This window comes from Gnatocerus cornutus, unplaced genomic scaffold (assembly GCF_029298725.1).
Source record: "Gnatocerus cornutus isolate USDA-ARS CGAHR unplaced genomic scaffold, icGnaCorn1.1 ctg00000052.1, whole genome shotgun sequence".
Taxonomy (NCBI): Eukaryota; Metazoa; Arthropoda; class Insecta; order Coleoptera; family Tenebrionidae; genus Gnatocerus; species Gnatocerus cornutus.
Genome location: NW_028275397.1, coordinates 414,883 through 430,248, shown reverse-complemented (window position 1 = coordinate 430,248; position 15,366 = coordinate 414,883).

Below are 15,366 nucleotides of genomic sequence, written 5' to 3'. Positions count from 1 at the left end.
TCGTTTTGCATCGAAATATGCGGTTTTCTGTAAGAATTTTGATGATTTCGTGCAGAATTGTGCTGTTTTCTTGCAATTCAGATGTTGAATCTTGGTAAAAAGTGATGATTTTGTAGATTTCGTGCTCTTCTTTGCGAATTGAAGCCAGAAAACAACGAAAATCGGCGAGAAATCGTCGTTTTGCATCGAAATATGCGGTTTTCTCTAAGAATTTTGATGATTTCGTGCAGAATTCTGCTGTTTTCTTGCAATTCAGCCGTTGAATCTTGGTAAAAAGTCATGATTTTGTAGATTTCGTGCTCTTCTTTGCGAATTCAAGCCAGAAAACAACGAAAATCGGCGAGAAATCGTCGTTTTGCATCGAAATATGCGGTTTTCTCTAAGAATTTTGATGATTTCGTGCAGAATTCTGCTGTTTTCTAGCAATTCAGCCGTTGAATCTTGGTAAAAAGTGATGATTTTGTAGATTTCGTGCTCTTCAACAACGAAAATCGGCGAGAAATAATCGTTTTGCATCGAAATATGCGGTTTTCTGTAAGAATTTTGATGATTTCGTGCAGAATTCTGCTGTTTTCTTGCAATTCAGCCGTTGAATCTTGGTAAAAAGTCATGATTTTGTAGATTTCGTGCTCTTCTTTGCGAATTCAAGCCAGAAAACAACGAAAATCGGCGAGAAATCGTCGTTTTGCATCGAAATATGCGGTTTTCTGTAAGAATTTGTTTGATTTCGTGCAGAATTCTGCTGTTTTCTTGCAATTCAGCCGTTGAATCTTGGTAAAAATCATGATTTTGTAGATTCCGTGCTCTTCTTTGCGAATTCAAGATAGAAAACAACGAAAATCAGCGAGAAATTGTCGTTTTGCATCGAAATATGCGGTTTTCTCTAAGAATTTTGATGATTTCGTGCAGAATTCTGCTGTTTTCTTGCAATTCAGCCGTTGAATCTTGGTAAAAAGTGATGATTTTGTAGATTTCGTGCTCTTCTTTGCGAATTCAAGCCAGAAAACAACGAAAATCGGCGAGAAATCGTCGTTTTGCATCGAAATATGCGGTTTTCTTTAAGAATTTTGATGATTTCGTGCAGAATTCTACTGTTTTCTTGCAATTCAGCCGTTGAATCTTGGTAAAAAGTGATGATTTTGTAGATTTCGTGCTTTTCTTTGCGAATTCAAGCCAGATAACAACGAAAATCGGCGAGAAATCGTCGTTTTGCATCGAAATATGCGGTTTTCTCTAAGAATTTTGACGATTTCGTGCAGAATTCTGCTGTTTACTTGCAATTCAGCCGTTGAATCTTGGTAAAAAGTCATGATTTTGTAGATTTCGTGCTCTTCTTTGCGAATTCAAGATAGAAAACAACGAAAATCAGCGAGAAATCGTCGTTTTGCATCGAAATATGCGGTTTTCTCTAAGAATTTTGATGAGAATTTTGACGATTTTGTCCAGAATTCTGCTGTTTACTTGCAATTCAGCCAATGAATCTTGGTAAAAAGTCATGATTTTGTAGATTTCGTGCTCTTCTTTGCGAGTTCAAGATAGAAAACAACGAAAATCAGCGAGAAATCGTCGTTTTGCATCGAAATATGCGGTTTTCTCTAAGAATTTTGATGATTTCGTGCAGAATTCTGCTGTTTTCTTGCAATTCAGCCGTTGAATCTTGGTAAAAAGTCATGATTTTGTAGATTTCGTGCTCTTCTTTGCAAATTCATGCCAGAAAACAACGAAAATCGGCGAGAAATCGTCGTTTTGCATCTAAATATGCGGTTTTCTGTAAGAATTTTGATGATTTCGTGCAGAATTCTGCTGTTTTCTCGCAATTCAGCCGTAGAATCTTGGTAAAAAGTGATGATTTTGTACATTTCGTGCTCTTCTTTGCCAATTCAAGCCAGAAAACAACGAAAATCGGCGAGAAATCGTTGTTTTGCATCGAAATATGCGGTTTTCTGTAAGAATTTTGATGATTTCGTGCAGAATTCTGCTGTTTTCTTGCAATTCAGCCGTTGAATCTTGGTAAAAAGTCATGATTTTGTAGATTTTGTGCTCTTCTTTGCGAATTCAAGCCAGAAAACAACGAAAATCGGTGAGAAATCGTCGATTTGCATCGAAAAATGCGGTTTTCTGTAAGAATTTTGTTGATTTCGTGCAGAATTCTGCTGTTTTCTTGCAATTCAGCCGTTGAATCTTGGTAAAAAGTGATGATTTTGTAGATTTCGTGCTCTTCTTTGCGAATTCAAGCCAGAAAACAACGAAAATCGGCAAGAAATCGTCGTTTTGCATCGAAATATGCGGTTTTCTCTAAGAATTTTGATAATTTCGTGCAGAATTCTGCTGTTTTCTTGCAATTCAGCCGTTGAATCTTGGTAAAAAGTGATGATTTTGTAGATTTCGTGCTCTTCTGTGCGAATTCAAGCCAGAAAACAACGAAAATCGGCGAGAAATCGTCGTTTTGCATCGAAATATGCGGTTTTCTCTAAGAATTTTGACGATTTCGTGCAGAATTCTGCTGTTTACTTGCAATTCAGCCGTTGAATCTTGGTAAAAAGTCATGATATTGTAGATTTCGGGCTCTTCTTTGCGAATTCAAGATAGAAAACAACGAAAATCAGCGAGAAATCGTCGTTTTGCATCGAAATATGCGGTTTTCTCTAAGAATTTTGATGATTTCGTGCAGAATTCTGCTGTTTTCTTGCAATTCAGCCGTTGAATCTTGGTAAAAAGTTATGATTTTGTAGATTTCGTGCTCTTTTTTGCAAATTCATGCCAGAAAACAACGAAAATCGGCGAGAAATCGTCGTTTTGCATCGAAATATGCGGTTTTCTGTAAGAATTTTGATGATTTCGTGCAGATTTCTGCTGTTTTCTTGCAATTCAGCCGTTGAATCTTGGTAAAAAGTCATGATTTTGTAGATTTCGTGCTCTTCTTTGCGAATTCAAGCGAGAAAACAACGAAAATCGGCGAGAAATCGTCGTTTTGCATCGAAATATGCGGTTTTCTGTAAGAATTTTGATGATTTCGTGCAGAATTCTGCTGTTTTCTTGCAATTCAGCCGTTGAATCTAGGTAAAAAGTCATGATTTTATAGATTTCGTGCTCTTCTTGGCGAATTCAAGATAGAAAACAACGAAAATCGGCGAGAAATCGTTGTTTTGCATCGAAATATGCAGTTTTCTCTAAGAATTTTGATGATTTCGGGCAGAATTCTGCTGTTTTCTTGCAATTCAGCCGTTGAATCTTGGTAAAAAGTCATGATTTTGTTGATTTCGTGCTCTTCTTTGCGAATTCAAGATAGAAAACAACGAAAATCAGCGAGAAATCGTCGTTTTGCATCGAAATATGCGGTTTTCTCTAAGAATTTTGATGAGAATTTTGACGATTTCGTGCAGAATTCTGCTGTTTACTTGCAATTCAGCCGTTGAATCTTGGTAAAAAGTCATGATTTTGTAGATTTCGTGCTCTTCTTTGCGAATTCAAGATAGAAAACAACGAAAATCAGCGAGAAATCGTCGTTTTGCATCGAAATATGCGGTTTTCTCTAAGAATTTTGATGATTTCGTGCAGAATTCTGCTGTTTTCTTGCAATTCAGCCGTTGAATCTTGGTAAAAAGTCATGATTTTGTAGATTTCGTGCTCTTCTTTGCAAATTCATGCCAGAAAACAACGAAAATCGGCGAGAAATCGTCGTTTTGCATCTAAATATGCGGTTTTCTGTAAGAATTTTGATGATTTCGTGCAGAATTCTGCTGTTTTCTCGCAATTCAGCCGTAGAATCTTGGTAAAAAGTGATGATTTTGTACATTTCGTGCTCTTCTTTGCGAATTCAAGCCAGAAAACAACGAAAATCGGCGAGAAATCGTTGTTTTGCATCGAAATATGCGGTTTTCTGTAAGAATTTTGATGATTTCGGGCAGAATTCTGCTGTTTTCTTGCAATTCAGCCGTTGAATCTTGGTAAAAAGTCATGATTTTGTAGATTTCGTGCTCTTCTTTGCGAATTCAAGATAGAAAACAACGAAAATCAGCGAGAAATCGTCGTTTTGCATCGAAATATGCGGTTTTCTCTAAGAATTTTGATGAGAATTTTGACGATTTCGTGCAGAATTCTGCTGTTTACTTGCAATTCAGCCGTTGAATCTTGGTAAAAAGTCATGATTTTGTAGATTTCGTGCCCTTCTTTGCGAATTCAAGATAGAAAACAACGAAAATCAGCGAGAAATCGTCGTTTTGCATCGAAATATGCGGTTTTCTCTAAGAATTTTGATGATTTCGTGCAGAATTCTGCTGTTTTCTTGCAATTCAGCCGTTGAATCTTGGTAAAAAGTCATGATTTTGTAGATTTCGTGCTCTTCTTTGCAAATTCATGCCAGAAAACAACGAAAATCGGCGAGAAATCGTCGTTTTGCATCTAAATATGCGGTTTTCTGTAAGAATTTTGATGATTTCGTGCAGAATTCTGCTGTTTTCTCGCAATTCAGCCGTAGAATCTTGGTAAAAAGTGATGATTTTGTACATTTCGTGCTCTTCTTTGCGAATTCAAGCCAGAAAACAACGAAAATCGGCGAGAAATCGTTGTTTTGCATCGAAATATGCGGTTTTCTGTAAGAATTTTGATGATTTCGTGCAGAATTCTGCTGTTTTCTTGCAATTCAGCCGTTGAATCTTGGTAAAAAGTCATGATTTTGTAGATTTCGTGCTCTTCTTTGCGAATTCAAGCCAGAAAACAACGAAAATCGGTGAGAAATCGTCGATTTGCATCGAAAAATGCGGTTTTCTGTAAGAATTTTGATGATTTCGTGCAGAATTCTGCTGTTTTCTTGCAATTCAGCCGTAGAATCTTGGTAAAAAGTGATGATTTTGTAGATTTCGTGCTCTTCTTTGCGAATTCAAGGCAGAAAACAACGAAAATCGGCGAGAAATCGTCGTTTTGCATCGAAATATGAGGTTTTCTGTAAGAATTTTGATGATTTCGTGCAGAATTCTGCTGTTTTCTTGCAATTCAGCCGTTGAATCTTGGTAAAAAGTCATGATTTTGTAGATTTCGTGCTCTTCTTTGCGAATTCAAGCAAGAAAACAACGAAAATCGGCGAGAAATCGTCGTTTTGCATCGAAATATGCGGTTTTCTCTAAGAATTTTGATGATTTCGTGCAGAATTCTGCTGTTTTCTTGCAATTCAGCCGTTGAATCTTGGTAAAAAGTGATGATTTTGTAGATTTCGTGCTCTTCTTTGCGAATTCAAGCCAGAAAACAACGAAAATCGGCAAGAAATCGTCGTTTTGCATCGAAATATGCGGTTTTCTCTAAGAATTTTGATGATTTCGTGCAGAATTCTGCTGTTTTCTTGCAATTCAGCCGTTGAATCTTGGTAAAAAGTGATGATTTTGTAGATTTCGTGCTCTTCTGTGCGAATTCAAGCCAGAAAACAACGAAAATCGGCGAGAAATCGTCGTTTTGCATCGAAATATGCGGTTTTCTCTAAGAATTTTGACGATTTCGTGCAGAATTCTGCTGTTTACTTGCAATTCAGCCGTTGAATCTTGGTAAAAAGTCATGATATTGTAGATTTCGTGCTCTTCTTTGCGAATTCAAGATAGAAAACAACGAAAATCAGCGAGAAATCGTCGTTTTGCATCGAAATATGCGGTTTTCTCTAAGAATTTTGATGATTTCGTGCAGAATTCTGCTGTTTTCTTGCAATTCAGCCGTTGAATCTTGGTAAAAAGTCATGATTTTGTAGATTTCGTGCTCTTCTTTGCAAATTCATGCCAGAAAACAACGAAAATCGGCGAGAAATCGTCGTTTTGCATCGAAATATGCGGTTTTCTGTAAGAATTTTGATGATTTCGTGCAGAATTCTGCTGTTTTCTTGCAATTCAGCCGTTGAATCTTGGTAAAAAGTCATGATTTTGTAGATTTCGTGCTCTTCTTTGCGAATTCAAGCGAGAAAACAACGAAAATCGGCGAGAAATCGTCGTTTTGCATCGAAATATGCGGTTTTCTGTAAGAATTTTGATGATTTCGTGCAGAATTCTGCTGTTTTCTTGCAATTCAGCCGTTGAATCTAGGTAAAAAGTCATGATTTTATAGATTTCGTGCTCTTCTTGGCGAATTCAAGATAGAAAACAACGAAAATCGGCGAGAAATCGTTGTTTTGCATCGAAATATGCAGTTTTCTCTAAGAATTTTGATGATTTCGGGCAGAATTCTGCTGTTTTCTTGCAATTCAGCCGTTGAATCTTGGTAAAAAGTCATGATTTTGTAGATTTCGTGCTCTTCTTTGCGAATTCAAGCCAGAAAACAACGAAAATCGGCGAGAAATCGTCGTTTTGCATCGAAATATGCGGTTTTCTGTAAGAATATTGATGATTTCGTGCAGAATTCTGCTGTTTTCTTGCAATTCAGCCGTTGAATCTTGGTAAAAAGTCATGATTTTGTAGATTTCGTGCTCTTCTTTGCGAATTCAAGCGAGAAAACAACGAAAATCGGCGAGAAATCGTCGTTTTGCATCGAAATATGCGGTTTTCTGTAAGAATATTGATGATTTCGTGCAGAATTCTGCTGTTTTCTTGCAATTCAGCCGTAGAATCTTGTTAAAAAGTGATGATTTTGTAGATTTCGTGCTCTTCTTTGCGAATTCAAGCCAGAAAACAACGAAAATCGGCGAGAAATCGTTCTTTTGCATCGAAATATGCGGTTTTCTGTAAGAATTTTGATGATTTCGTGCAGAATTCTGCTGTTTTCTTGCAATTCAGCCGTTGAATCTAGGTAAAAAGTCATGATTTTATAGATTTCGTGCTCTTCTTGGCGAATTCAAGATAGAAAACAACGAAAATCGGCGAGAAATCGTTGTTTTGCATCGAAATATGCAGTTTTCTCTAAGAATTTTGATGATTTCGGGCAGAATTCTGCTGTTTTCTTGCAATTCAGCCGTTGAATCTTGGTAAAAAGTCATGATTTTGTAGATTTCGTGCTCTTCTTTGCGAATTCAAGATAGAAAACAACGAAAATCAGCGAGAAATCGTCGTTTTGCATCGAAATATGCGGTTTTCTCTAAGAATTTTGATGAGAATTTTGACGATTTCGTGCAGAATTCTGCTGTTTACTTGCAATTCAGCCGTTGAATCTTGGTAAAAAGTCATGATTTTGTAGATTTCGTGCTCTTCTTTGCGAATTCAAGATAGAAAACAACTCGTGCAGAATTCTGCTGTTTTCTTGCAATTCAGCCGTTGAATCTTGGTAAAAAGTCATGATTTTGTAGATTTCGTGCTCTTCTTTGCGAATTCAAGCCAGAAAACAACGAAAATCGGTGAGAAATCGTCGATTTGCATCGAAAAATGCGGTTTTCTGTAAGAATTTTGATGATTTCGTGCAGAATTCTGCTGTTTTCTTGCAATTCAGCCGTAGAATCTTGGTAAAAAGTGATGATTTTGTAGATTTCGTGCTCTTCTTTGCGAATTCAAGGCAGAAAACAACGAAAATCGGCGAGAAATCGTCGTTTTGCATCGAAATATGAGGTTTTCTGTAAGAATTTTGATGATTTCGTGCAGAATTCTGCTGTTTTCTTGCAATTCAGCCGTAGAATCTTGGTAAAAAGTGATGATTTTGTAGATTTCGTGCTCTTCTTTGCGAATTCAAGCAAGAAAACAACGAAAATCGGCGAGAAATCGTCGTTTTGCATCGAAATATGCGGTTTTCTCTAAGAATTTTGATGATTTCGTGCAGAATTCTGCTGATTTCTTGCAATTCAGCCGTTGAATCTTGGTAAAAAGTGATGATTTTGTAGATTTCGTGCTCTTCTTTGCGAATTCAAGCCAGAAAACAACGAAAATCGGCAAGAAATCGTCGTTTTGCATCGAAATATGCGGTTTTCTCTAAGAATTTTGATGATTTCGTGCAGAATTCTGCTGTTTTCTTGCAATTCAGCCGTTGAATCTTGGTAAAAAGTGATGATTTTGTAGATTTCGTGCTCTTCTGTGCGAATTCAAGCCAGAAAACAACGAAAATCGGCGAGAAATCGTCGTTTTGCATCGAAATATGCGGTTTTCTCTAAGAATTTTGACGATTTCGTGCAGAATTCTGCTGTTTACTTGCAATTCAGCCGTTGAATCTTGGTAAAAAGTCATGATATTGTAGATTTAGATAGAAAACAGCAGAATTCTGCACGAAATCATCAAAATTCTTAGAGAAAACCGCATATTTCGATGCAAAACGACGATTTCTCGCCGATTTTCGTTGTTTTCTTGCTTGAATTCGCAAAGAAGAGCACGAAATCTACAAAATCATGACTTTTTACCAAGATTCAACGGCTGAATTGCAAGAAAACAGCAGAATTCTGCACGAAATCATCAAAATTCTTACAGAAAACCTCATATTTCGATGCAAAACGACGATTTCTCGCCGATTTTCGTTGTTTTCTGCCTTGAATTCGCAAAGAAGAGCACGAAATCTACAAAATCATCACTTTTTACCAAGATTCTACGGCTGAATTGCAAGAAAACAGCAGAATTCTGCACGAAATCATCAAAATTCTTACAGAAAACCGCATTTTTCGATGCAAATCGACGATTTCTCACCGATTTTCGTTGTTTTCTGGCTTGAATTCGCAAAGAAGAGCACGAAATCTACAAAATCATGACTTTTTACCAAGATTCAACGGCTGAATTGCAAGAAAACAGCAGAATTCTGCACGAAATCATCAAAATTCTTACAGAAAACCGCATATTTCGATGCAAAACAACGATTTCTCGCCGATTTTCGTTGTTTTCTGGCTTGAATTGGCAAAGAAGAGCACGAAATGTACAAAATCATCACTTTTTACCAAGATTCTACGGCTGAATTGCGAGAAAACAGCAGAATTCTGCACGAAATCATCAAAATTCTTACAGAAAACCGCATATTTAGATGCAAAACGACGATTTCTCGCCGATTTTCGTTGTTTTCTGGCATGAATTTGCAAAGAAGAGCACGAAATCTACAAAATCATGACTTTTTACCAAGATTCAACGGCTGAATTGCAAGAAAACAGCAGAATTCTGCACGAAATCATCAAAATTCTTAGAGAAAACCGCATATTTCGATGCAAAACGACGATTTCTCGCTGATTTTCGTTGTTTTCTATCTTGAACTCGCAAAGAAGAGCACGAAATCTACAAAATCATGACTTTTTACCAAGATTCAACGGCTGAATTGCAAGTAAACAGCAGAATTCTGCACGAAATCGTCAAAAATCTCATCAAAATTCTTAGAGAAAACCGCATATTTCGATGCAAAACGACGATTTCTCGCTGATTTTCGTTGTTTTCTATCTTGTATTCGCAAAGAAGAGCACGAAATCTACAAAATCATGACTTTTTACCAAGATTCAACGGCTGAATTGCAAGTAAACAGCAGAATTCTGCACGAAATCGTCAAAATTCTTAGAGAAAACCGCATATTTCGATTCAAAACGACGATTTCTCGCCGATTTTCGTTGTTTTCTGGCTTGAATTCGCAAAGAAAAGCACGAAATCTACAAAATCATCACTTTTTACCAAGATTCAACGGCTGAATTGCAAGAAAACAGTAGAATTCTGCACGAAATCATCAAAATTCTTAAAGAAAACCGCATATTTCGATGCAAAACGACGATTTCTCGCCGATTTTCGTTGTTTTCTGGCTTGAATTCGCAAAGAAGAGCACGAAATCTACAAAATCATCACTTTTTACCAAGATTCAACGGCTGAATTGCAAGAAAACAGCAGAATTCTGCACGAAATCATCAAAATTCTTAGAGAAAACCGCATATTTCGATGCAAAACGACAATTTCTCGCTGATTTTCGTTGTTTTCTATCTTGAATTCGCAAAGAAGAGCACGGAATCTACAAAATCATGATTTTTACCAAGATTCAACGGCTGAATTGCAAGAAAACAGCAGAATTCTGCACGAAATCAAACAAATTCTTACAGAAAACCGCATATTTCGATGCAAAACGACGATTTCTCGCCGATTTTCGTTGTTTTCTGGCTTGAATTCGCAAAGAAGAGCACGAAATCTACAAAATCATCACTTTTTACCAAGATTCAACGGCTGAATTGCAAGAAAACAGCAGAATTCTGCACGAAATCATCAAAATTCTTACAGAAAACCGCATATTTCGATGCAAAACGATTATTTCTCGCCGATTTTCGTTGTTTTCTGGCTTGAATTCGCAAAGAAGAGCACGAAATCTACAAAATCATGACTTTTTACCAAGCTTCAACGGCTGAATTGCAAGATAACAGCAGAATTCTGCACGAAATCATCAAAATTCTGACAGAAAACCGCATATTTCGATGCAAAACGACGATTTCTCGCCGATTTTCGTTGTTTTCTGGCTTGAATTCGCAAAGAAGAGCACGAAATCTACAAAATCATGACTTTTTACCAAGATTCAACAGCTGAATTGCAAGAAAACAGCAGAATTCTGCACGAAATCATCAAAATTCTTAGAGAAAACTGCATATTTCGATGCAAAACAACGATTTCTCGACGATTTTCGTTGTTTTCTATCTTGAATTCGCCAAGAAGAACACGAAATCTACAAAATCAAGACTTTTTACCAAGATTCAACGGCTGAATTGCAAGAAAACAGCAGAATTCTGCACGAAATCGTCAAAATTCTTAGAGAAAACCGCATATTTCGATGCAAAACGACGATTTCTCGCCGATTTTCGTTGTTTTCTGGCTTGAATTCGCAAAGAAGAGCACGAAATCTACAAAATCATGACTTTTTACCAAGATTCAACGGCTGAATTGCAAGAAAACAGCAAAATTCTGCACGCAATCATCAAAATTCTTACAGAAAACCGCATATTTCGATGCAAAACAACGATTTCTTGCCGATTTTCGTTGTTTTCTGGCTTGAATTCGCAAAGAAGAGCACGAAATCTACAAAATCATCACTTTTTACCAAGATTCTACGGCTGAATTGCAAGAAAACAGCAGAATTCTGCTCGAAATCATCAAAATTCTTACAGAAAACCGCATATTTCGATGCAAAACGACGATTTCTCGCCGATTTTCGTTGTTTTCTGGCTTGAATTCGCAAAGAAGAGCACGAAATCTACAAAATCATCACTTTTTACCAAGATTCTACGGCTGAATTGCAAGAAAACAGCAGAATTCTGCACGAAATCATCAAAATTCTTACAGAAAACCGCATATTTCGATGCAAAACAACGATTTCTCGCCGATTTTCGTTGTTTTCTGGTTTGAATTCGCAAAGAAGAGCACGAAATCTACATAATCATCACTTTTTACCAAGATTCTACGGCTGAATTGCAAGAAAACAGCAGAATTCTGCACGAAATCATCAAAATTCTTACAGAAAACCGCATATTTCGATGCAAAACGACGATTTCTCGCCGATTTTCGTTGTTTTCTGGCTTGAATTCGCAAAAAAGAGCACGAAATCTACAAAATCATGACTTTTTACCAAGATTCAACGGCTGAATTGCAAGAAAACAGCAGAATTCTGCACGAAATCATCAAAATTCTTAGAGAAAACTGCATATTTCGATGCAAAACAACGATTTCTCGCCGATTTTCGTTGTTTTCTATCTTGAATTCGCCAAGAAGAGCACGAAATCTACAAAATCATGACTTTTTACCAAGATTCAACGGCTGAATTGCAAGAAAACAGCAGAATTCTGCACGAAATCGTCAAAATTCTTAGAGAAAACCGCATATTTCGATGCAAATCGACGATTTCTCGCCGATTTTCGTTGTTTTCTGGCTTGAATTCGCAAAGAAGAGCACGAAATCTACAAAATCATCACTTTTTACCAAGATTCAACGGCTGAATTGCAAGAAAACAGCAGAATTCTGCACGAAATCATCAAAATTCTTACAGAAAACCGCATATTTCGATGCAAAACGATTATTTCTCGCCGATTTTCGTTGTTTTCTGGCTTGAATTCGCAAAGAAGAGCCCGAAATCTACAAAATCATGACTTTTTACCAAGCTTCAACGGCTGAATTGCAAGATAACAGCAAAATTCTGCACGAAATCATCAAAATTCTTACAGAAAACCGTATATTTCGATGCAAAACAACGATTTCTCGCCGATTTTCGTTGTTTTCTGGCTTGAATTCGCAAAGAAGAGCACGAAATCTACAAAATCATGACTTTTTACCAAGATTCAACGGCTGAATTGCAAGAAAACAGCAGAATTCTGCACGAAATCATCAAAATTCTTACAGAAAACCGCATATTTAGATGCAAAACGACGATTTCTCGCCGATTTTCGTTGTTTTCTGGCATGAATTTGCAAAGAAGAGCACGAAATCTACAAAATCATGACTTTTTACCAAGATTCAACGGCTGAATTGCAAGAAAACAGCAGAATTCTGCACGAAATCATCAAAATTCTTAGAGAAAACCGCATATTTCGATGCAAAACGACGATTTCTCGCTGATTTTCGTTGTTTTCTATCTTGAATTCGCAAAGAAGAGCACGAAATCTACAAAATCATGACTTTTTACCAAGATTCAACGGCTGAATTGCAAGTAAACAGCAGAATTCTGCACGAAATCGTCAAAATTCTCATCAAAATTCTTTGAGAAAACCGCATATTTCGATGCAAAACGACGATTTCTCGCTGATTTTCGTTGTTTTCTATCTTGAATTCGCAAAGAAGAGCACGAAATCTACAAAATCATGACTTTTTACCAAGATTCAACGGCTGAATTGCAAGTAAACAGCAGATTTCTGCACGAAATCGTCAAAATTCTTAGAGAAAACGGCATATTTCGATGCAAAACGACGATTTCTCGCCGATTTTCGTTGTTTTCTGGCTTGAATTCGCAAAGAAGAGCACGAAATCTACAAAATCATCACTTCTTACCAAGATTCAACACTGAATTGCAAGAAAACAGCAGAATTCTGCACGAAATCATCAAAATTCTTAGAGAAAACCGCATATTTCGATGCAAAACGACGATTTCTCGCTGATTTTCGTTGTTTTCTATCTTGAATTCGCAAAGAAGAGCACGGAATCTACAAAATCATGATTTTTACCAAGATTCAACGGCTGAATTACAAGAAAACAGCAGAATTCTGCACGAAATCATCAAAATTCTTACAGAAAACCGCATATTTCGATGCAAAACGACGATTTCTCGCCGATTTTCGTTGTTTTCTGGCTTGAATTCGCAAAGAAGAGCACGAAATCTACAAAATCATGATTTTTACCAAGATTCAACGGCTGAATTGCAAGAAAACAGCAGAATTCTGCACGAAATGATCAAAATTCTTACAGAAAACCGCATATTTCGATGCAAAACGACGATTTCTCGCCGATTTTCGTTGTTTTCTGGCTTGAATTCGCAAAGAAGAGCACGAAATCTACAAAATCATCACTTTTTACCAAGATTCAACGGCTGAATTGCAAGAAAACAGCAGAATTCTGCACGAAATCATCAAAATTCTTACAGAAAACCGCATATTTCGATGCAAAACGATTATTTCTCGCCGATTTTCGTTGTTTTCTGGCTTGAATTCGCAAAGAAGAGCACGAAATCTACAAAATCATGACTTTTTACCAAGCTTCAACGGCTGAATTGCAAGATAACAGCAGAATTCTGCACGAAATCATCAAAATTCTTACAGAAAACCGCATATTTCGATGCAAAACGACGATTTCTCGCCGATTTTCGTTGTTTTCTGGCTTGAATTCGCAAAGAAGAGCACGAAATCTACAAAATCATGACTTTTTACCAAGATTCAACAGCTGAATTGCAAGAAAACAGCAGAATTCTGCACGAAATCATCAAAATTCTTAGAGAAAACTGCATATTTCGATGCAAAACAACGATTTCTCGCCGATTTTCGTTGTTTTCTGGCTTGAATTCGCAAAGAAGAGCACGAAATCTACAAAATCATGACTTTTTACCAAGCTTCAACGGCTGAATTGCAAGATAACAGCAGAATTCTGCACGAAATCATCAAAATTCTTACAGAAAACCGCATATTTCGATGCAAAACGACGATTTCTCGCCGATTTTCGTTGTTTTCTGGCTTGAATTCGCAAAGAAGAGCACGAAATCTACAAAATCATGATTTTTACCAAGATTCAACGGCTGAATTGCAAGAAAACAGCAGAATTCTGCACGAAATGATCAAAATTCTTACAGAAAACCGCATATTTCGATGCAAAACGACGATTTCTCGCCGATTTTCGTTGTTTTCTGGCTTGAATTCGCAAAGAAGAGCACGAAATCTACAAAATCATCACTTTTTACCAAGATTCAACGGCTGAATTGCAAGAAAACAGCAGAATTCTGCACGAAATCATCAAAATTCTTACAGAAAACCGCATATTTCGATGCAAAACGATTATTTCTCGCCGATTTTCGTTGTTTTCTGGCTTGAATTCGCAAAGAAGAGCACGAAATCTACAAAATCATGACTTTTTACCAAGCTTCAACGGCTGAATTGCAAGATAACAGCAGAATTCTGCACGAAATCATCAAAATTCTTACAGAAAACCGCATATTTCGATGCAAAACGACGATTTCTCGCCGATTTTCGTTGTTTTCTGGCTTGAATTCGCAAAGAAGAGCACGAAATCTACAAAATCATGACTTTTTACCAAGATTCAACAGCTGAATTGCAAGAAAACAGCAGAATTCTGCACGAAATCATCAAAATTCTTAGAGAAAACTGCATATTTCGATGCAAAACAACGATTTCTCGACGATTTTCGTTGTTTTCTATCTTGAATTCGCCAAGAAGAACACGAAATCTACAAAATCATGACTTTTTACCAAGATTCAACGGCTGAATTGCAAGAAAACAGCAGAATTCTGCACGAAATCGTCAAAATTCTTAGAGAAAACCGCATATTTCGATGCAAAACGACGATTTCTCGCCGATTTTCGTTGTTTTCTGGCTTGAATTCGCAAAGAAGAGCACGAAATCTACAAAGTCATGACTTTTTACCAAGATTCAACGGCTGAATTGCAAGAAAACAGCAAAATTCTGCACGCAATCATCAAAATTCTTACAGAAAACCGCATATTTCGATGCAAAACAACGATTTCTTGCCGATTTTCGTTGTTTTCTGGCTTGAATTCGCAAAGAAGAGCACGAAATCTACAAAATCATCACTTATTACCAAGATTCTACGGCTGAATTGCAAGAAAACAGCAGAATTCTGCTCGAAATCATCAATTCAAGCCAGAAAACAACGAAAATCGGCGAGAAATCGTCGTTTTGCATCGAAATATGCGGTTTTCTGCAAGAATTTTGATGATTTCGTGCAGAATTCTGCTGTTTTCTTGCAATTCAGCCGTTGAATCTTGGTAAAAAGTGATGATTTTGTAGATTTCGTGCTCTTCTTTGCGAATTCA